The 18889-nt window shown below is 40.1% G+C and overlaps 1 long non-coding RNA gene across 1 annotated transcript in view; it reads left to right on the top strand.

Annotated features, from left to right (window-relative positions):
- Positions 1-3242: 3242 nt before the first annotated feature.
- LOC129525486 (uncharacterized) overlaps positions 3243-18889 on the top strand; it is a 73339-nt gene continuing 57692 nt past the window's right edge. The window contains exons 1-2 of the long non-coding RNA XR_010129185.1: positions 3243-3785; positions 3874-3971. This is a non-coding gene — a long non-coding RNA (uncharacterized lncRNA). The remainder of the gene's footprint in view (positions 3786-3873; positions 3972-18889) is intronic.

Raw genomic sequence — 18889 nt, 5'->3', positions numbered from 1 at the left:
ATTGAGCACTTATTACACATAGCATCATTCCCAATGCTCTATTTTTATTATCTCATTAAATCTTCACAACAGCTCTGTTACAGATGAAGAAACAGCATTAAGAAGTTAAGTAAATTGCTCAAATTCATACAACTGATGAGAATTAGGGCTGCAGTTTGAACCAAAGCAGATGAGGCTCTTTTATACTATTTACAATTCAGATATATATAAATCATGTATTAATTCAGAAATTTGAAGTGCTTGAGAAAAGGCACAGCTATTAATGATTAGATGCCAGCCCAAAAATATGCATTCTCAGGTTTTCACATTCAATGTGACTCCAAAATGAAGCAACTTATTTCCAAAATTCTATGGTCAACTCTCTTGAATATCGTAGTCAGATGTGCTTAGAATTTTCCGATATACATTGCGTGTAATAGAGGAGGAAGGGGAGGTGGAAGACAAGAGAAAGAGAGGAATGGGAAGGATTTATATAAAATGATTCTGAGTCAATGGCTACTTCTGATCAGATGCAATAATTCCAGTAAGCCTCAAGCAAGGCTTCCACCATTAAAGCTAAAGTTATTTCATTTCACCAATTATCTTCAACACATAAATGTGGAGCATTTAGTAAGTGTGACTGCACTACATGCTGCTAATTCAGTAGCATAAACAACTAGGAGAAAAAGAAACACACAAACCACCAACCATGTAACACTGTCAAGTGCTACAATGGAGGAACAGGAAGGAGAAGAGCACCTGAAGCAATCTGTGTGTAGGGGAAATGATCCTGAAGGAGGTGATTCTAGAGCTAAGCCTTTAAATGTCTCCTGTTCCCCTTCCCACTTAAACAGGTTAGATTGAAGGCTCTTGGTGTATTTCTGTAGAGCTCAGTTTAGAGGAAAACAGTTAAACTCTGGCTTTCCTAGTTGTTTTTTTGAGAGCCACCCTCATACCTTGCAATTTTGTCCCAAATCAAATATCAACGACCAACAACTGCCTGGCTGGGAAGTCTGGGAAAGGGATACAGAAGCTTTGTGGGCCTAACACCATTCATGTTCCTTACCCTCTGTCTCTCCTCCCTGCATCCCACCTATGGTTCAGTGTTGCAAGAGTCTGGGCTTGGGGTCTTTAAAGCCAGCAAGGGGAAATGGTAAAAAGAGAGCTGCTTTCCCTTTCACCTTGAGGTATTTGTCCCTCGGAACAGAGCACAGTTTGGCCAACTCTGGTAGCATTACCCTGTGACACTGTTTTGAGGCCCCCTTCCCTTCTTTCCTCGAGAAGGAATGTCTTCTGTCTTTGGTATTATAGTTCATCTTCCCGTTCTTTTACTTAGAGCATTTGTGCAGGTATGTTTAACACTGTGCATCAGAAAAGAGCCTTTGGTAACCAGTTTTGTTCTTCTTCTGCCACTCCTTCTTGCTTGCATCTTGTTGCTGGCAGAGTCCTCTTGTACTTCAAGAAAGCGAGGTGATTTTGTCTGCTTCTAGAGCAGGTCCGTACCAAGTAATAGAGTCACTTTAGCCTTTACTTGGGGGGTAAGGCCTGATCATAGTATTGTGTCAGATAACGCCTAAGAATGACCTCTGAAGAGCGTTGACCCATTTGAGTGCCCAGTCTCAGTCGTCATGTTTAAGTCCAGTGAGCCTTGTGATAGTTGTTCTCAGATTGCAGTTTCTTATGTTTTGAGTTTGAAGCTGATTTTCAGAATGTTCTTAGAAAAAAAACTGCATTTTTTTCCTTTCTGGATCTGCTTTGTTTGGCTGCTGGGATAGATAAGCACGGGCTTAAAAAATGTGTTCCTACCAGTTTTCTTGCCTTTCCTATTGTACTCTGAATTTCCCTCCCTACCTCCCTCACTGTCTTCCTCTTTCCTTTCTTTCCTTTCTCTCTACCAGGCCATTTTTCAAATTTACATCAAATATACCTCAAGTGTTGGTATATGAGAACATCTGTCTCTCCTCTTATCTGAGAAGTGACCTTTTATTTTTAAGATGATGACAGACCTATTTTTAGATACGTTTTCAGTACAATTTTGAACAGCAACCTTTTAGTTAAACATCTTCCAGTGTTAGCAAGGTGAGAAATGTTCATAGGCGAGCCTGCTGTTCTATGTCACCATGTTTTGTATCCCCTCGTCCCCCAGGAACTCTTTCCTTTCCCCTCTAGTTTTTGGGTGTGCATGCTTGGAGTCTGCAGTGGGTGGTTTATAAACTGGACCATTCTGCCTTGCTATGAGTTGTTCATAAAAGCCTCATTCTTTTCTCTGACCCTTTAGCTTTTGCATTCACCCTCCTTCCCACCTACGTCTCCAGGGACTATCGACTGACATAATAATCCTGGGAGAATGACTCCCCTCATAGAAAGACTAAAGCATCCATCACCTCATAGTTAAGTAGCCAATGGTGTCCTGGGAATTTCTGGCTGGATTTGGTGCCCTGAACTTTCTTATTAAGAAATCAGATCCCAGGGTGAGAGTAGAAGGCCATTTGGCCAAGAAAGAAACCTGTTTTTCTTTTGAACTATGAAAATACCCTGTTTGTGAATACATTTTAGAAAGAAGAGAGAAAGGATGTCTGCAGAACTTTGTTCTGTTTTCTGCTACAAAAATGTGAATAGTTCAGAATGAAAACATTTTGTGATGGTTGATGTCTCTCGGGAATAAGCTGGATATCCAATGTTTTGGGGGATGCTTTGAGTCTCAAGAATTGATAATCAGAAAAGTATTTTTTGTTTGTTTGTTTAATGTATCCCTGTTCTGATTTTAATTAAACTCCAAGTCTCATTTTACATATTCTTGGAAAAACCTAAAAAAAAGAGAGAGAGAGTGAGAGAATGTGGTGACGGAGAGAAGAGGTGAGTGAATGAGTTGGGGAATTACTTTTTTTTTTTTTTTTTTTGACACTGAGTCTCCCTCTGTTGCCCAGGCTGGAGTGCAGTAGTGTGATCTCAGCTCACTGCAAGCTTCACCTCCCGGGCTCAAGTGATTCTCCTGCCTCATCCTCCCCAGTAGCTGAGATTATAGGTGCCTGCCATCATGCCTGGCTAATTTTTTGTATTATCAATAGAGATGGGGTTTCACCATGTTGGCCTGGCTGGTCTTGACATACTTACCTCAGGTGATCCACCTGCCTCAGCCTCCCAAAGTGCTGGGATTACAGGCATGAGCCACTGCACCCATCCAGAGTTGGGGAGTTACTTTCAAGGTGAGGGAAATAGTTTGAGCAAGCTTCTGAACACTTGCTCAGATATTTCCCTCACCTTAAAAGTAATTCCCCAACTCTAGCCTAACTCCCAAAAGTCCAAACTAAGAAACTCAACGCATGACATTCCCTCAGGCAGAAGGATTGGTTCCAAATGGGACTATGACCCAATTTGTTGCAATAAAACATAAGGGAGAGTTTCAGGGGGCTAATTAGGGAGAGACTCTGTTGCTCTTTGAGAGCTAGTGGAGAAGACACTCTTCCTCTGGTCTGCATAGGATGTAGATGTGAATGCTGGAACTGCAGCGGTTACTTTGCCATTATGAAAAGAGCTGGCTTGATAATGAAGCCAATATACTGAGAAGAGCAGAACTGGGAGAGTCATCACAGAGAAAGAGATCTGACTGAAGTCCTTTCTCCAGGAGAGTAGGGCTTCGTTATAAGAACACTCTGGGCTTGTTTCACAAGGGTTACTCTTCCCCTCCCCTTGCCGGGTCTGCAGGGGAATTTTCTCAAATCATTATTAGGAGAACCTGGTGGGTTTCCTGAAGGGCAAGCCTATAAATGTGAGACTGAAGTGTCCAAGTGTTTCTTACTCTCAAGGTAATCCACGCTCAGCCTTTAGCAATTCACCAAAATTACCATTTAAAGTGCATCCACCTGTTTTCACCTCTAGCCGCTTCTACCCCAGGTAAGCAGACCTCTCCTGTGATGTTCTGGATATGCCTGTCTCAACAGATTTCAGGGTGGCCGTCTTCTCTGCAAATTCAGTTCTCTGATGTGTCCAAGGTAAGTCATTTGTTTTTAATTTGTCCAGCTTTTTCTTGTAGTAAGGATGAGTTGACAACTGGCAATGACTCTTTAATCCTAGATGGCCAAATTTACTTGGCCATCTGAACCTTTGCCCATCTGTGCACTTCCTGGTAAAATCCAGTTTTAGCCATCCTTGCTAAGTCAATTTAACAAGAATCCCCTATCTCCAATATCTGATCATCCTGGATATCTTCAGCAAGAATCCTATTAGGTCATATAATAGGTTCATTTGCCTGATGCACAGCAAGTGAATATACTGAGACACTGGGGACTGCGGCAGAGAAAGGGTTTAATAATCATAGGGCAGCCAAATGAAGAAACAGGAGGAAACCTCAAAACTGCCTCCCTAAAAAAAATTTGGGATAGGAATTTTAGGTGGGCCAAAGTGTGGCAGAGTGGTACAGTTTGCAGAGTGCAGGGTGAAGTCATGGGTTGAGAGATGAAAAAACTACATTGTCATGCTGATTCAGTTTCTCTGTGGAGGTCCTCAAACTGGTTGACATCAGTCATTCCATTGGAATTCCAGTTCTAAAGAACATCTTAAGCAATTCTTAAACAAAAGCCTATGACTCTAACATCAGAATTCCTATCTGTAGGAACAATGGGGATGTAAGTGGTCAGTATCTAGTGCTACGTGATTCAGTTACAAGGAAGTGGGTCAAAGTGCAGCCTGTTTAATGCTTAATTATAACTATATTTCTGTCCAGACCCTGGTGTGTAATTCTTGTTAACCCTGTAAGGATACTTTCAGTTGATTTGGCCAGAGTCCCCCTTATCACAGATGTTTCCTATTAGTAATTTCCATCCACTAGCCCCTACCCTGCTCCCTGCCTATAAATTTCTGCTTTGCCCATGCTGTGTTCACAGTTGAGTCCAATCTCTTTCCTCCACTGCAAGACCCTGTTGCAGTGGCCCCGTGCCTATCTCAATGGTCTTAAATAAGGTCTTCTTTAATATGCTTTAGCAAATATCACTGAATAATTTTTTCTTTAATACAACTTCCAAGTTTTTTACATATTACAGCTAAAACTGTAATTCCTTTCTATTAATAGTTCAGTATTGTATTTTCTGTGTGAAAAGTCTTTAGAAGGTATTCCGCATGTGTAGGGGGTTTCCAGCACTAAGATTGATCATAGATTGGGTAAGATTGACGTAATAGAGAAACTGTATTTCCTATACAGAAAATGTTTTTGACCAGAAAAAATAGTATTTAATCAGGTGGAAATTCTGTTCTGATTTCCCCTTCTTTTAATAATCATCTTCTTTTTTTTTTTTTTTTTTTTTTTTGAGGTGGAGTCTCACTCTGTTTTGCACAGGTTGGAGTGCAGTGGCGTGATTTTGGCTAACTGCAAACTCCGCCTCCCAGGGTCAAGTGATTCTCCTGCCTCAACTTCCTGAGTAGCGGGACTATAGGCACAGGCCTGGCTAATTTTTGTATTTGTAGTAGAGATGGGGTTTCGCCATGCTGGCCGGGCTGGTCACGAACCCCTGACCTTAAGTGATCCACCTGCCTGAGCCTCCCAAAGTGCTGGGATTACAGGCATGAGCCACTGTGCCTGGCCCCTTCTTTTAGTCTTCTATTTTATAATGACAACAACAAATTTAGAGATGGAGAACACGGATATGAAAGTGATGTGTCACTGAGTCTTTTTATTTACTGCATGAACAAGAGTAATATTTTTTCAGTTTTATTGAGGTATAATTGACAAATAGAAATTGTATTTAAGGTATACAACTCGATGTTTTGTATATGTATACATTGTGAAATTAAAACCACAGTCAAGCTAATTACAGTATCAATCAACTCACATAGTTAACATCTTTTCTTCCTCTCTGTGTGGGGAGGTGGGGGATCAGAACTCTTAAGCTCTACCCTCTTAGCATATTTCAAGTATAAAATACAGTGTTAACCATAGTCACCACGCTGTGCATTAGCTCTCTAGAACTTACTCATCTTGTGTAACTGAAACTTTGTAAAAAGTAACAGGAGTTTTTAATTATTTTAAAAATTTTCATTCTTAGTTGTAAATTGACAAATTATAGTTGTATATATTTATGGGATACAAAGTGAGGTTACAATTTATGAATAGAATGTAAAATAATTAAATCAAGCTAATTAACATATCTATCACCTCAAATATTTCCTGTGGTGAGAACATTTGCAATTTTTTCTTATCAATTTCAAAATGTATATTATTTACTACATTCACCATACTGTGTAATATGTTACAAAGAAAAAAACTTATTTCTCCTTTCTGAGGCTTTTTACCTTCTGACCATCACCTCCCCATTGCCCTCATCCCCTCAGCTTCTATAACCACCATTCTACTCTCTGCTTCTTTGAGTTTGATTGTTTTACATTCCACATATGAGAAAGTGTATTTGTCTTTCTATGCCTTGGTTTACTTTAGTCAGCATAATGTTCTCCAATTCCATTTATGTTGTCACGAATGACAGATTTTCCTTCACTTTTAAAGCTGAATAGTATTTCCTTGTGTGTATATACCACATTTTCTCTATCTGTTGACAGACACTTAGGTTGGTTCCATATATTGTTCCAATGTTCCAAGTTTCAATATTCCAACTTGGATATTATGAATAGTGCTGCAATGAACATGGGAGCACAGATATTTTTTGACATATCAATTTCAAGTATTTTGTATAAACACCCAGAAGCAGGGTTGCTAGATCATATAGTAGTTCTGTTTTTAATTTTTGAGTAACTGCCATAGTGTTTTCCATGGTGGCTGTATGAATTTACATTCCCACCAACCATGTACAAAGTTTCCCTTATCTCCACAATTCTTATACATCGACCTGAAGCATTCCCTCAGAGATTAGGTGAGGAATGGAAGAATTTCAAGCTCGCCTGCTTGCCCATTTCCCTAGTCCAGGAGCAGAGCAGCCCACCACATTAGCCATCCAGTTGCCTGTTGCCCAGCTTGTGCAGCTTTCTCTGGGGCTGTCATCCCAGGTAAAGGTTATTTAGGAGATGATACCAAAGTAAGGGGGACAATGATGAAGATTCTGCTTCAGCCTGTGCCCACCTCAACCTTCTCCATTCAGGAGAACCTAGTCATAAGTGCTGAAGCATTAGTAGCTGCTGAGAAGTTCTCTGATAAAGACTGGAGAATAAACTTGTTACAGGAACCCTTAATGAAAGCCTTCTACCTTCCAAGACACCACGAAAAAAAGAAAATGCAGTCCTACTGCTTAGATAGATCTTTCAAGGGATCTCTACCTGATGCCAAAAGCATGTGTATACACTACTTAGCTTGTGCTCATTTAAGCATTTGCTGAGAAAGTGATGGATTTATTTATTTAACAATTGCTCATGAATGGACCTTGGCTATTTTAGCTGTTCACTAGCTTTGACTATAAAAAATTAAAATGTAGATTACAGCGTGGCTGAACTATATGTCAATTAGGTTTTAAAAAAATCCATAAACTGTCTTTGTAAATGATAGGCGTAATCCTTACCACATAAAATTCCTGCACAGAGGGCATATGGTTTATGGCAAATTAGAGCTGTGTGATCTCCAGTAATTTAATTCAAAATATTGCCTGAGGTGATTGTGTCTCTTGGGTTATGTTTTTACAAGGCATGAGGCCCTGCTCTGGCTACAAAATGACTGGAGTAGAGTGAGCTTAAAACAAGAGTTCTCTAATGAAGCTTGATAATTGTTAATGCCAATGTGCTCTCAATTTGCATGCTGCTTAGATGTCTGGAATTTCTGGTGTGTCCCCCTTCCTGGAGCTCTAGAATGCACCACAGCCACCCTTTAGCAGATCCGGTAGAGGAAGATGGTCACATGTGTGACCGCCATTTCAGGATATATAGAGGACATTTGGGTTCTAGACCTCTTGGGATACAAAATAAATATTTCTATTAATTTTCATGTCTTGAAGATGTCTCAGTTTTCTAAGTCTCCACTTATCAAATAGAGAGACTCTATCTACTTAATTCTGTGATGTTGGGTTTGCCTAACTCGGGATGGCAGTGGCCCCGGGTATCACCCTTGGGTTACCTGTTGCCCTCAGAGGCATAATCACACACACAATAAAAGACTCTTGAAACTCTGTGTTTCACCTTTCATTCTGAAAGCATGAATTTGCAGGATGACTGACTGGACAGAGTGATTGTCTTTGGCTAGGGAACCTAGAGTATATTGTAAACACCTGTATTCCCCCTACACTGGGGAATAGGGACAGTGTTGTGTTGACAGTTGTAAACCTAGACTCTAGACAGTGCCTAACACATATACAGTTTTGTATACATTTTTTAATAAAAGTTTTGTATAAATTTATAAATACTCATAAATATTTGTCAAACCAAAGCACAAAACCAGTGTCCCAGTTAACACCTATATTAGGGTTCTCTTAGAGGGACAGAACTAATAGGATAGATATATATGAGTTTATTAAGTATTAAATGACCACAAGGCCCCACAATAGGCTGTCTGCAAGCTGCGCAGCAAGGAGAGCCAATCTGTGTCCCCAAACTGAAGAACTTGGAGTCCAATGTTTGAGGGCAGGAAGCATCCAGCATGGGAGAAAGATGCAGGCTGGGAGGCTAGGCCCATCTCTCCTTTTCACATTTTTCTGCCTGCTTTATATTAGCTGGAAGCTGATTGGATTGTGCCCATCAGATTAAGTGTGGATCTGCCTTCCCCAGCTCACTGACTCAAATGTTAATCTCTTTTGGCAACACCCACAGAGACACACCCAGGATTAATACTTTGTGTCCCTCAATCCAATCCAGTTGATACTCAGTATTAACCATCACAACCATCACAATCCCAATCCTAAGCAAAAAAAAAAAAAAAAAAAAAAAAAAAAAAAAAAAAAATCCTTAGCAGGGCTGTGTGATTACCAAAGGAATTGTGTACCAAACCCCTACCCTGGGTTCTGGGTAAGGCTGAGATCCAGTGACTGAAGGACAGCCAGAGGAAGCCTATATAGAGTATGCTTGAGAAAGGCAGAGAAAGGGTTTTCATTCTCCCTGTTCTAAAAAGAAACAAAAAAGTGATGGCAGTTGTGTTTGGGAATAGGAAAGAATGAAATGCTGAGAATCTACCTCACTGTTGGCTTCTTGGTGACCTCCAGTTAACTCTCAAACCCTCCCTTCCCACCTATTTCCTCACCCACTGCCTTCTCCACTCTGCCAGCACTGACAGTCTTCCCTCTCAACTGGCTGAATGCTGATTCTTACAGTTTTGCCATTTATTGCTACCCTTGTTTACAGTCCTTCATCTCTGTTCCAAGACCATTTAAATTAATTTTGCAAATAAGATTTCACAAGACACTGCATAATATGCTTCAATAGGATCCAGACATATTACGTTTACTGTATAGCAAATTAGCAAATTAGCTTTTGCACAGATTATAATTTATTGTTTTACTTATGCATTTCATTACTTCTCTTCCTATTTTTCACTATACAAAGCTGCCTGAATTACAACAACTGGCTGCTGAATAATACAACATCTTCTCATGCTACAGCTCAGCAGAAATTTTTCAAACACATGCCGCATGGGTAATACTGAACCGTGCAATTGTACAGGAGTTCATTAAAAGCAAACTTTCAAAAGCAAATCAGAAAGGAAAATCATGTTTTATGAAATATATATCTAGAGTTCTGGGCTCAGACTCTAGGAGACAAAAATTAAGCTTATAAAAAAATTTCTAAGAAACTTTATCGAATTTTGACATTTATGACAGCCTTGTGCCTAACTGTTTGGTGTATTATTCTGGTTCAAATAAAAATGACTTCAGTATCTGGAGGTAGAATGTGTGTTACAAAGGCATAGAACAGTACACAAAGGAGCTGGTGCTTGCTGTTAGGCTTGTCAAATTGTCCTTGCCACAGGAGATTCAAAAAATAAGCTTCAAAGAGGAGGCAGCCTCTGTTCCTGTGATGTCTATCGTGGTTGCTGTATGTGAGCATTTGTGGAGCTTGTGAGCATCAAAAATGAGGTCACTGTGTTCACCTCTGTTTCTTGTATCTCTGTGATTTTGTGCCGCCCTAGTTAGCCGTTTCTCTAACTCGGCCATAGATGTGATGCTTGCCCTCCGAGGAAGAGCAGAAAGCCTCTGAGCATTGACCTTGGACACTCATTTGTGATTTAGAGAAGAAAAGGTGATGAATATGCTAATTAGCCTGATTTGATCTTTTCATGTATTGAAACATCACATTGCACCCCATAAACATATACAATTATTCTTTGTCAATTAAACATTAAAAAAATCATAAAATAATGAATACAACAAAAGGTAGGTTAGGAAAGGCAGATGGAATGAGAAGTAATATTTCTCCAAGTTGTTTTTTTTTACACGGGTGTCTGTGAACAAGCCAAACAACAGTGACACAGCTGCTTCAGTTTGGCACCCTCTGCCGTTTAGAGCCAAGTGTTGACAGGGGATAGGATGGTGCAGAAAAACATTTTTATGTGTATTATCTCTTCAGCTTTCGAAAGATGCTTATCCTCACTCTATTGACACAAGATGCTCCAAAATAGCATAACTGATGGCAGAACGAGGAGGTCTGAATCCTTAAGGAAAAATTCCCCAAGATCAGGATCTGCCCCTTCTCTCCCTCTAGGAGATAGTGTGATATGGAGAAAAAAAAAAAGCCTCCCCTACTCCTCCCTTTTTTCCTTTTTTTGTCTTTTCTTTTTTGGGGTGGGTGTGTGTGTGTGTGTCTGAGTCGAGCTCTGTCATCCAGGCTGGACTGCAGTGGTGCAATTATAGCTCACTGCAGCCTTGACCTCCTGGGTTCAAGCAATCCTCCTGCCTCAGTTTGTGTCTGGGAATACAGGCATGCATCATTATGCCTGGCTAGTTTTTAAATTTTTTGTAGACAGGGGGTCTCACTATGTTGCCCGGGCTAGTCTTAAACCCTTGGCCTCAAACAATCCTCCTGCCTCAGCCTCTCAAAGCACCGGGATTACAGGCATGAGGCACTGCAACATACCCCTGCCTCTTTTTTTTTTTCCCCCAAATTTTGCAATCACTTTCTACTTATGAGACCCTGGCCGTGTTACTGAAAATTTATGAGCCTCAGTTTCCCACCTGTAAAATTGGAAAAAGATTACTTACTTTTCTTATTGTGTCTTAAATGTTGTTGTGACATTTGAGGTGTTCATTAGATAACTGTTGCCTTCCTCTCACAAACTGCATCATCAGTACCAAATAACCAGCTCCTGAGAACCATCTGTGGTGGACATGGCAAAAGAAGCGACTGCCAATTCTGTTATCCGCGGATCAGGTTAACTGTTTCCACATTGCCTGAAGATGCAGCAGTGGTTATTGTCTCTAACAAGTACATTCCTGCTGAGTGTTTAACTCCTGCAAAATGAAGGTTACCCAAGTAGATGCTACACATAAATGAGTCATGAATCCTGCAAAATCTTTGTAACTCACTCTCAGTACCCCTTTTTAAAGTTATATAAACTTCAGATAAGATGATTCTGGGTGGATCTCTTGGAATCCGTCCTACTCTAAGGATCTTATATATTCAAAAGGCATTTGGGATGGGCTTCTCATCTCACCCCACCAAACTAATGATAATGGAGAACAATAACACCTCATGGCAGAATTTATCTCTTTTAAATGTGGCAATAGAGAAAATAATTACTGCCTCTGTTTCCTATCTTCTTTGGTTTAGCATTTACACGCCTTTGTTAGAAGAAGTTTAGATATAATTAATCCCAAACTGAGCCCTAATAGAGTTCCTAGCTGTAGGTACAGTCTGTCACTATCCAATAGATTTTTCTGCAATGTTGGAATGTTCTAATACCTGTGCTGCCCAATATGGTAGCCACCATATGTGACTGTTGACATGTGAAATGTGGCAAGTGCAATTAAGAACTAAATTTTTTTTAATTTACATAGCCATGTGTGGCTGACGTCTACTGTGTTGGACAGTTTAGGTTAGGGCTGTAGGTTGGGTTTATTTTCATATATATGATTGAAAACCTAAAGGAAATACAGATGACACTGAGAGAGAATCCATATATTGCTTCTACTTTTACTTATTAAATTGTCTCCCAAGTAGCTGGCCCTCAAGGGTTTATAAAATATAGTTATTCAGTACAATTGCCATATTTCTAATAATCGATATCCCAATAGGATCATATCATTGTGCCATTTTTGTTATATTTGTCATGAATATTTCAAAGCCAAACTTATTAGAATCATTTCAGTATAGTCACTTCCAAATGGAAATGTTAGCTGATAGGAGCAACTAATATTTAGACCACTGAGCCTAAGGAACTGAATTGGAAAGAGGGTTATATATTCTTACTCTTCTTCCATTTCCTGACACACTGCAACTACCATTGTCTTTTCTTAAACCATAACTCACTATCTCAATATTTTATTAAGCTAACACATATATAGTACTTATAAGACACTATTCTAAAACAAATGCCTTGTCTACCCATATTCATGTTGGAAGAGAGAGCACACAAGAATACACTGAAATTTTTACTGATATGTAAAAGTGTATTTTTGCTATGACTGAGGAAACAACTCTTTTATATATATATATATATATATATATATATATATATATATATACACACACACACACACACACACTTTAAGTTATAGGGTACATGTGCACAACAAGCAGGTTTGTTACATAGGTATACATGTGACATGTTGGTTTGCTGTACCCATCAACTCATTTACATTAGATATTTCTCCTAATGCTATCCCTCCCCCAGCCCCCCAACCCCCTGATAGGCCCCAGTGTGTGATGTTCCCCTTCCTGTGTCCATGTGTTCTCACTGTTCAATTCCCACCTATGAGTGAGAACATGTGGTGTTTGATGTTTTGTCCTTGCGATAGTTTGCTGAGAATGATGGTTTCCAGCTTCATCCATGTCCCTACAAAGGACATGAACTCATCATTTTTTATGGTGGCATAGTATTCCATGGTGTATATGTGCCACATTTTCTTAATCCAGTCTATCATTGATGGACATTTGGGTTGGTTCCAAGTCTTTGCTATTGTGAATAGTGCCGCAATAAACATATGTGTGCATGTGTCTTTATGGTAGTATGATTTATTATCCTTTAGATGTATACCCAGTAATGGGATGGCTGGGTCAAATGGTATTTCTAGTTCTAGATTCTGGAGGAATCACCACACTGTCTTCCACAATGGTTGAACTAATTTACACTCCCACCAACATTGTAAAAGTGTTCCTATTTCTCCACATCCTCTCCAGCATCTGTTGTTTCCTTTTTAATGATCGCCATTCTAACTGGCATGAGATGGTATCTCATTGTGGTTTTGATTTGCATTTCTCTGATCACCAGTGATGATGACCATTTTTTCACGTGTCTTTTGACTGCATAAATGTCTTCTTTTGAGAAGTGTCTGTTCATATCCTTTGCCTACTTTTTGATGGGGTTTTTTTTTTTCTCGTAAATTGAAGTTCTTTGTGGATTCTGGATATTAGCCATTTGTCAGATGGATAGATTGCAAAAATTTTCTCCCATTCTGTAGGTTGCCTGTTCACTATGATGGTAGTTTCTTTTGCTGTGCAGAAGCTCTTCAGTTTCATTGATCCTATTTGTCTATTTTGGCTTTTGTTGCCGTTGCTTTTGGTGTTTTAGTCATGAAGTCCTTGCCAATGTCTATGTCCTGAATGGTATTGCCAGGGTTTTTATGGTTTTAGGTCTTATAATTTAAGTCTTTAATCCATCTTGAGTTAATTTTTGTATAAGGTGTAAAGAAAGGATCCAGTTTCAGCTTTCTACATATGACTAGCCAGTTTTCCCAACACCGTTTATTAAATAGGAAATCCTTTCCCCCTTGCTTGTTTTTGTCAGGTTTATCAAAGATGGTTGTAGATATGTGGCATTACTTCTGAGGCCTCTGTTCTGTTCCATTGGCCTATATATCTGTTTTGGTACCAGTACCATGCTGTTTCGTTACTGTAGCCTTGTAGTATAGTTTGAAGTCAGGTAGCATGATGCCTCCAGCTTTGTTCTTTTTGCTTAGGATTGTCTTGGCCATGTGGGCTCTTTTTTGTTTCCATATGAACTTTAAAGTAGTTTTTTCCAATTCTGTGAAGAAAGTCATTGGTAGCTTGATGGGGATGGCATTGAATCTATAAATTACCTTGGGGAGTATGGCCATTTTCACGATATTGATTCTCCTATCCATGAGCATGGAATGTTCTTCCATTTGTTTGTGTTCTCTTTTATTTCATTGAGCAGTGGTTTGTAGTTCCCCTTGAAGAGGTCCTTCACATCCCTTGTAAGTTGGATTCCTAGGTATTTTATTCTGTTTGTGACAATTGTGAATGGGAGTTCACTCATGATTTGGTTCTCTGTCTGTTTTTGGTGTACAGGAATGCTTGTGATTTCTGCACATTGATTTTGTATCCTGAGACTTTGCTGAAGTTGCTTATCAGCTTAAGGGGATTTTGGGCTGAGACAATGGGGTTTTCTAAATATACAGTAATGTCATCTGCAAACAAGGACAATTTGACTTCCTCTTTTCCTAATTGAATACCCTTTATTTCTTTCTCTTGCCTGATTTCCCTGGCCAGAACTTCCAACACTATGTTGAATAGGAGTGGTGAGAGAGGGGCATCCTTTTCTTGTGCCAGTTTTCAAAGGGAGTGCTTCCAGTTTTTGCCCATTCAGTGTGATACTGACTGTGGGTTTGTCATAAATAGCTCTTATTATTTTGAGATATGTTCTATCAATACCTAGTTTGCTGAGAGTTTTGAGCATGAAGCACTGCTGAATTTTGACCAAGGCCTTTTCTGCATCTATTGAGATAATCATGTGGTTTTTGTCACTGGCTCTGTTTATGTGATGGATTACATTTATTGATTTGCATATGTTGAACCAGCCTTGCATCCCAGGGATGAAGCCGATTTGATCATGGTGGATAAGCTTTTTGATGTGCTGCTGAATTTGGTTTGCCAGTATTTAATTGAGGATTTTGCATCAATGTTCATCACCGATATTGTCTAAAATCCTCTTTTTTTGTTGTGTCTCTGCCACGCTTTGGTATCAGGATACCTCATAAAATGAGTTAGGGAGGATTCCCTCTTTTTCTGTTGATTGGAATAGTTTCAGAAGGAATGGTACCAGCTCCTCTTTGTACCTCTGGTAGAATGCGGCAGTGAATCCATCTGGTCCTGGACTTTTTTTGGTTGGTAGGCTATTAATTATTGCCTCAATTTCAGAGCCTGTTATTGGTCTATTCAGCAATTCAACTTCTTCCTGGTTTAGTCTTGGGAGGGTGTATGTGTCCAGGAATTTATCCACCTCTTCTAGATTTTGTAGTTTATTTCCATAGAGGCATTTATAATATTCTCTGATGGTAGTCTGTGTTTCTGTGGGATTGGCGGTGATATCCCCTTTATCATTTTTTACTGTGTCTGTTTGATTCTTCTCTCTTTTCTTCTTTATTAGTCTGGCCAGCGGTTTATCTATTTTGTTGATCTTTTCAAAAAACCAGCTCCTGGATTCATTGATTTTTTTTTTTTTTTTTTGTGAAGGGTGTTTTGTGTCTCTATCTCCTTCAGTTATTCTCTGATCTTAGTTATTTCTTGCCTTCTGCTAGCTTTTGAATTTGTTTGCTCTTGCTTCTCTAGTTCTTCTAATTGTGATGTTAGGGTATCAATTTTAGATCTTTCCTGCTTTCTCTTGTTGGCATTTAGTGCTATAAATTTCCCTCTACACACTGCTTTAAATGTGTCCCAGAGATTCTGGTACGTTGTGTCTTTGTTCTTATTGGTTTCACAGAACATCTTTATTTCTGCCTTCATTTTGTTATTTACCCAGTAGTCATTCAGAAGCAGGTTGTTCAGTGTTCATGTAGTTGAGCGGTTTTGAGTGAGTTTCTTAATCTTGAGTTCTAAATTGATTGCACTGTGGTCTGAGAGACAGTTTGTTATAATTTCTGTTCTTTTACATTTGTTGAGGAGTGTTTTACTTTTAATTACGTGGTCAATTTTAGAATAAGCACGATGTGGTGCTGAGAAGAATGTGTATTCTGTTGATTTTGGGTGGAGAATTCTGTAGATGTCTATTAGGTCTGCTTGGTGCAGAGCTGAGTTCAAGTCCTGGATATCCTTGTTATCCTTCTGTCTCATTGATCTGTCTAATATTGACAGTGGTGTATTAAAGCCTCCCATTATTGTGTGGGAGTCTAAGTCTCTTTATAGGTCTCTAAGGACTTGCTTTATAAATCTGGGTGCTCCTGTATTGGGTGCATATGTATTTAGGATAGTTAGTTGTTCTTGTTGAGTTGATCCCTTTACCATTATGTAATGCCCTTCTTGGTCTCTTTTGATCTTTGTTGGTTTAAAGTCTGTTTTATCAGAGTCTAGGATTGCAACCCCTGCTTTTTTTTGCTTTCCATTTGCTTGATAGATCTTCCTCCATCCATTTATTTTGAGCCCGTGTGTGTCTCTGCACATGAGATAGGTCTCCTGAATACAGCAAACTGATGGGTTGTGACTCTATCCAATTCGCCAGTCTGTGTCTTTTAATTGGGGCATTTAGACCATTTACATTTAAGGTTAATATTGTTATGTGTGAATTTGATCCTGTCATTATGATGTTAGCTGGTTATTTTGCTCGTTAGTTGATGCAGTTTCTTCATAGCATCAATGGTCTTTACAATTTGGTATGTTTTTACAGTGGCTAGTACCGGTTCTTCCTTTCCATGTTTAGTGCTTCCTTCAGGAGCTCTTGTAAGGCAGGCCTGGTGGTGATAAAATCTGTCAGCATTTGCTTGTCTGTAAAGGATTTTATTTCTCCTTCACTTATGAAGCTTAGTTTGGCTGAATATGAAATTCTGGGTTGAAAATTCTTTTCTTTAAGAATGTTGAATATTGACCCCCACTCTCTTCTGGCTTGTAGGGTTTCTGCTGAGAGATCAGCTGTTAGTCTGATGGGCTTCCCTTTGTGGGTAACCAGACCTTTCTCTCTGGCTACCCTTAACATTTTTTCCTTCATTTCAACCTTTGTGAATCTGACAATTATGTGTCTTAGGGTTGCTCTTCTCGAGGAGTATCTTTGTAGTGTTCTATGTATTTCCTGAATTTGAATGTTGGCCTGCTTTGTTAGGTTGGGGAAGTTCTCCTGGATAATATCCTGAATAGTGTTTTCTAACTTGGTTCCATTCTCCCTGCCACTTTTAGGTACACCAATCAAATGTAGATTTGGTCTTTTCATAGTCCCATATTTTTTAGAGGCTTTGTTCATTTCTTTTCACCCTTTTTTTCTCTAATCTTGTCTTCTTGCTTTATTTCATTAATTTGATCTTCAGTTGCTGATATCCTTTCTTCCACTTGATCAAATTGGCTACTGAAGCTTGTACATGCATCAGGAAATTCTCATGCTATGGTTTTCAGCTCCATCAGTTCATTTAACAACCTCTCTACACTGTTTATTCTAGTTAGCCATTCGTCTAACCTTTTTTCAAGGTTTTTTGCTTCCTTGCAATGGGTTAGAACATGCTCCTTTAGCTCAGAGATGTTTGTTATTACTGATCTTCTGAAGCCTACTTCTGTCAACTCGTCAAACTCATTCTCCGTCCAGTTTTGTTCCGTTGCCAGCGAGGAACTGCGATCTTTTGGAGGAGAAGAGGCATTCCGGTTTTTTGGAATTTTCAGCTTTTCTGCTCTGGTTTCTCCCCATCTTTGTGGTTTTATCTACCTTTGGTCTTTGATTTTGGTGACCTACAGATGGGGGTTTGGTGTGGATGTACTTTTTTGTTGATGTTAATGCTATTCCTTTCCATTTGTTAGTTTTCCTTCTAACAGTCAGGCCCCTCAGCTACAGTTCTGTTGGAGTTTGCTGGAGGTCCACTCCAGAACCTGTTTGCCTGGGTATCACCAGCAGAGGCTGCAGAACAGCAAATATTACAGAACAGCAAATATTGCTGCCTGACCCTTCCTCTAGAAGCTTCGTCCCAGAGGGGCACCTGAATGTATGAGGTGTCTATCGGCCCCTACTGGGAGGTGTCTCCCAGTCAGGCCACACAGGGGTCAGGGACCTACATGAGGAGGCAGTCTGTCCATTCTCAGAGCTTGAACACCATGCTGGGAGAACCACTGTTCTCTTCAGAGCTGTCAGACAGCAACATTTAAGTCTGCAGAAGTTGTCTGCTGCCTTTGTTCAGTGATGCCCTGCTCTCAGAGGTGGAATCTCTACAGGCAGTAGGCCTTGCTGAGCTGTAGTGGGCTCCACCCAGTTCGAGCTTCCTGGCCACTTTGTTTACCTACTCAAGCCTCAGCAATGGAGGACACCCCTCCCTGCAACAGGCTGCAGCCTCACAGGTCAGTCTCAGACTGCTGCGCTAGCAGTGAGCAAGGCTCCGTGGGCATGGGACTCACTGAGCCAGGCACGGGAGGGAATCCCCTGGTCTGCCAGTTGCTAAGACTGTGGGAAAAGTGCAGTATTTGGGCAGAGGTGTACCATTCCTCCAGGCATATTTTGTCATGGCTTCCCTTGTCTAGGAACAGGAAATACCCTGACCCCTTGCACTTCCTGGGTGAGGCTACACCCTGCCCTGCTTTGGCTTGGCCTCTGTGAGTTTCACCCACTGTCCAACCAGTCCCAATGAGATGAACCAGGTACCTCAGTTGGAAATGCAGAAATCACCCGTCTTCTGTGTCAATCTCGCTGGGAGCTGCGGACCAGAGCTGTTCCTATTCGGCCGTCTTGGACTCTGTCTTCTGTTTGGAAACAACTCTAATGGTGATGCCTGTGAGCTGGAGCATTAGCCTGAATGCCACCTGCAATGCAGGTAAAGCAAGGTACAACCTAACATGACTAGATTAGAAGTGTGGCATAGCAGCCAGCTGGCACCAAGGGAAGGCGGCGAGTTATCTGAAGTATACGGGAAAATAT

This window comes from Gorilla gorilla, chromosome 9, assembly GCF_029281585.2.
Source record: "Gorilla gorilla gorilla isolate KB3781 chromosome 9, NHGRI_mGorGor1-v2.1_pri, whole genome shotgun sequence".
Classification (NCBI taxonomy): Eukaryota; Metazoa; Chordata; class Mammalia; order Primates; family Hominidae; genus Gorilla; species Gorilla gorilla.
The sequence above is the reverse complement of the archived record's forward strand: the minus strand, read 5'-3'. Positions and strand labels throughout refer to the sequence as shown.